The 5,157-nt window shown below is 36.8% G+C and overlaps 1 long non-coding RNA gene across 1 annotated transcript; it reads left to right on the forward strand.

Moving 5' to 3' along the window:
* The first annotated feature begins 3,879 nt into the window (after window positions 1-3,879).
* LOC130455787 (uncharacterized) lies at window positions 3,880-4,890 on the forward strand. The gene is made up of 2 exons (XR_008913905.1): window positions 3,880-3,987; window positions 4,512-4,890. It is a non-coding gene; the product is annotated as an uncharacterized LOC130455787 (long non-coding RNA).
* Window positions 4,891-5,157: the final 267 nt, after the last annotated feature.

Genomic DNA, 5,157 nt, shown 5'->3' on the forward strand with positions numbered 1-5,157 from the left:
TCTTCTAGCTAAATTTTTTGATAATAATTTATCTAAATTAAGAAATACCAAGAATAGATCATAAGCTATGAAGTCTATAAGGACTAAAATTCTGTTACTTCTTTATTCTGGTTCTTCAAGAGACCTTAGAGATCATGTATTCCAACTTCACTTTACAGCTGAGGAAATGGACCATAAATAATTTAGTCAGGTTTTCATTGGTAGTTAATGCCCAAGCTGGTTCTAGAAACTAAGTATTCTGATTCCTAGTTAGTGATCCTCCTTGGATTATATCATGTTATTAGAATATTTGTTTACCTTTGCTGTAATTTTAATATTGAGCTTTTTTTTAATTTTTGGATTTGATTTGTGATTTCAGTGGAACTCTTGTTGAGGACATGCTCTCTAATAAAGCAGATCAGTTGAAGAACCAAAATCTGCAGTCGCTAAAACCAGGGCTTGATTTGTTATTTTGTTGATGGTATAGAGAGAATAAAATGTTAATAACACAGGTCAAAGTGAAAAATTTGTCCTGTCTACATTTTTGACTTGTCATTGGACCAGCACACTCCTAACTTATAGTCTTGTAGGGAGATGAAGTAGGGAAATGAAGTCAAGATCTGAGTCAATATGTGTTAGAGGCAGACTTGAACTCCTGGTCTTATTGACTCTAAAGCTGGCTCTCTATCTACTATATTAGCTTAGTTCTCATTGAGCTATTAGCTGCATGTAATTTAAAAGGATTCATTTTGCAACTATAAACATTTAATGTAGATTGAGGTATGTATTAAAGCTGTCTTGGTAGCTTTGGCCAAATTGTTTAATTTCCTTCCAGTTTTGGGCAACTGTTTCCTTTCTGTTTGATGTTCTCCTTTATTAGTGGGTGAATATAGTTCAATTAAAAAAAAAAAAAAAATATATATATATATATATATATATATATATATATACTACAGGGCTGGATCTAAGCAAATTAAGGTGCTTCCTCAACAGGAAAAATGGGACATTTTTCATAGAAATAAAGGATAAGATGTTTCATTCCCCTTTTATATGAATTGGTAATTTAATGAAAACTATGTAAAAGCATTCAAGGGGGGAAAATGACCCCCTAAGACTCTTAGGAACTGATTTACTGTGGCATAGATGATATGTTTCATGATAATTATGGTTCAATTGATTTTTTAAAAGATTTTATGGGTATGTAAAATGATGTAATATACTTTAAATGAATGTTGAAACAATCAAATTACTTCAGGCAACTCCTATTTATTAAAATTAAAATTAGTGCTTTCATTCTGTAAAAATAACTTGTGGGTGTTGCAAATTTGATTTAAAATGGTTAACTACCTAAGATTCTTCAACACAAGCAGTCTTAAACCTTAGTGTTTCTCAAAGGTGAAAAAACTGCAGCTTTTCATATTTTCCTATTGAAGTTGTCTGAATTTAAAGTAGTATAATACAAATCCTTTAAAAACAGAATCTGAATAGTAGGAGTTGGGAATTGGGGGAATTCTAGGGATAAGATCACCTAGTGTTTTTATTTGACAGTGAGGAAATTTATTTACAAAGAGATGAAATGAATTGTTCAAAAAATCTGGTAGTTAGTGACAGTGATATGAATTCTAATTTCCTTAGTCCTAGTCCAATATTCTTTACTTTAGATTCACTAACCTTAGAAAACTTAAAAACTTCAATTATTTTAGGATATAGGATTTCCGTGGTTTAGTCCCTTTGCCCTTCTGGAGGCCCTTTAAGTCTTAATGGGCCGTCTTTAACAGCTTCTATGGCTGAAATCTTCATTTTTCCCATGGCCAACCTTATAATCTTCTTTTCTGAACTTAGTCCTAAAAAGATAGTGTGGATTTCTAGGTTCATACTTACAGAAGACAAGTCATAGGAGAAGCTCAAAGGCTATTTGGTGTGACCTACGCTTGACTGAGAATTCCCTCTACAGATTTACTTACAAGTAATCATCCTATGTTGTGCATGATTTCACATGTATAATTGATATCATATTTCTTGCTCTTTATAACAGGTTGGGGAGGGGTAGAAGAAGGGAGATAATTCAGAATTCATTTTTTAAAAATGAATGTTAAAAATAAATAGAATCAGTTAGATGATACAATTAATTAAATGCCAGGCCATGGTTCCAGGAAGACCTGAGTTCAAACCTGTCCTCAGACACTAACTAGCTCTGTGATATGTACACTCTAGTACAAATTGGGATCTTTCCTCCACCTGAAACACCTTAAAGTATTTTAAAATTTTTAAATAAAAGTGATCACCATGTCCATTCCCATGTCCAAACACTCAGATCTTCTTTTTGATTTGAAACTCTTTCAGCTTTCAATAGGCACATTTGGAGTTTGGGTTCTGATAGGATAAAAAATAAAGATCACTTCCAAACCCTGCTGAAATGTGACAGTAGGAAGTTAGTAGATGGGACATGGCCATTCTTAGCCTCAAAATGTCATGGCAATATGAAACAGATATTTCTAATACTTTTTTAACATCAGAATCCAAGATATTTTATTTCCATATTTCCATAGTTATATGATTTTTTTTTCTAAAAGAAAAACCTATTTATCTTCTAAACTTCTCTATTATTATGAAAAATACTGCCATCCTTCCAGGCTCCTAGGTTTGAAACCTCAGTGTTATCCTTAGCACTTTACTGTTCTGAATCATGAATATCTAAGGGGTGCTAAGTCTGGCTACACAGCTTTTCCCTCATCCTCACTCACATGGCTACCATTTTAATTCAGGACCTAAACTGAACCTGTATCTGGTTTAGCATGATCTAATCGTGTCTAGTCGGGAGTATCTCAGTACTATCCTAATTGGTCTCCCTAGATCAAGTCTCTCTAAATGCCAATGTGTTTTCCACATAGCTTTTTTTTTTTTTTTAAGGATCAAGTATAACCATATCAGCCTTGTCCTACTCCCCAGCTCGATAAATTCTAGGATTAAGTATAAGTTCTTATATTTGGCATTTTAAACCCATCAAACTGGTTCTATCCTACCTTCCAGACTTAGCTATGACCTAACCATACTGGGCCACTTCCTTTTCCTTACACATAGCACTTCATTTTCCATTCTTCTGCTTTTACTCTGACTGTCCACCAGGTTTTACTGATCTCCCTCATTATTTCTTATCTTGAAATTCCTGGCTTGCTGCAAGTCTCAGTTCATGCACCACCTTTTGCATAAAGACTCCCCAGTTGCTAGTGCCTTCCACTCCCAGCTTAATTCATATCTGCTTTTGATGTATTTTGTACACCCACATGTTCATACCCATATATTTGTGTGTGTACTTATACATGTGTATGTACATAGAAATGATCAATATTAATTCTATATCATTTTCTTAATAATCCTATTTACAAATGATCAATTTTGTCCTGTAATTGCTGTTGTCCTATAATTGCTTAAGTCTCAGGTCTTTATCTCTGAACTTGGTTCAGAATTCAGCTGGAATTCAGTTGGTCTGTAATGGGTTAAGTTTATTTATTTTTATTTTTTTAAACCCTTACCTTCCGTCTTGGAGTCAATACTGGGTATTGGCTCCAAGGCAGAAGAGTGGTAAGGGCTAGACAATGGGGGCCAAGTGACTTGGCCAGGGTCACACAGCTGGGAAGTGTCTGAGGTCATATTTGAACCCAGGACCTCCCATCTCTAGGCCTGGCTCTCAATTCATTGAGCTACCCAGCTGCCCCCTGGGTTAAGTTTAAAAATCCAACTACCTTGTTAATCACCGACCTATTTATTCTTGCTTCAAGAACTTTATCTGACCTTGGAGGGGTACATGTGAAAACTGTGACAGAGGCTGGCACTAAAGGAAAAGTACCAGGCTGAATTTTCTCCTTGTTGGGGGAGGGGCCCCATAAGGCTGGAATCTTGAGGAAGCAGAAGGTTCCTTCTGAAGAGCAGTTGCTCTCTCAGATTTGAGAAGCTGGAGAGAGAGGGCTGGTTAAGACCTTCTCCTGAGGGTTACCCACCTTTTTTCCTGTGAGTGACTGGATATTCTTCCCCTCAACATTTCCCAATTGAAAAGACTACTGAAGAGAAACCTGAGAAAAAAACAATTGAGTCTCTGTCAGACTCTACCTCGGTTCCTGCTGCCCTGGGTCTGAACAGTGGCCAAAGGGCCAAACCCAGGGTCAGTCAACCTGACTATCTCTCAGGGAGCTCAGGCTGCCAAAGCCTGAGTTCCCCGAAACTCGAGGAGGGAGGGAAAAGGGGTTAGTTAGAGAGATGGACCCCCCTTTTCCCCATTTTCCTTTCCCATTCTTTTCCCTGCCAAGCTTTCCTTTGTATTACTCTAATTGAATTAATTTACATTAAAGTGGTTATCCTTTCCCAAATTTGAATCAAGTGTGAGTAGAACAGTTTCAAGAGGGAGGGAGGCTTTAATAGGGGGAACAAGAGCCAATCTGTGAGAGCAGCCATAACTGAGGAGGGAAGGCTGAAGAGGGAAACTCATCAACCCCTTCTCTCTTTGCGCCAACCTAAACATCTGCGCTCTCTCCTAGATGCTGTTTCTTTGACCACCCACAAACCTTCTCCATTACAATACATGGGAATTGGATCTAATATCTTGGTACCACCAATATCTTTATGTCACCTTCAAGGATGTCTGGTTTGCTGTCCAAAAAGTCTGCTTCACTATCTTGTACCTGGACTCTTAGGAGAGAAAAAGGGGAATTTTTGCTAGCCCTTATTACCAATCTTCTAACCAATCATATTGTTCTCTTTGCCTCAGTTTTGTAAACAGTCATGTGACCCTCCATCCCATGATGCCATCTGTGCTGTTCTGTTCTTTGTTCTGTACTTCCTAAAACCTCCCAAAGAGAAATCCATCTCTTCATTGGCAGTCTGCCTCTGCTAATAAATGTTGTCTTACTCATGAAATCACCTCAGTTTATTCTTAGTTAAATTCACTTTTGACAACATGTATATAGGTTTACCCACAAACACATACATGCAAACTAGGCACAAATATATGCGTACATATAACTACATATGTGTGCATTTATATATGCATGTATGTGCATGCAGCCCCCAAAGCCACCAGATCATGTTCCGGCAGGACATATTTAAAGACTCACATTCATAGTAATTCTGCTTTCAGAGCATAATTTTGAGACATGAAAACTCTAACAATGAGCTGAAGGATTG

This window comes from Monodelphis domestica, chromosome 8 (assembly GCF_027887165.1).
Source record: "Monodelphis domestica isolate mMonDom1 chromosome 8, mMonDom1.pri, whole genome shotgun sequence".
NCBI classification, from domain to species: Eukaryota; Metazoa; Chordata; class Mammalia; order Didelphimorphia; family Didelphidae; genus Monodelphis; species Monodelphis domestica.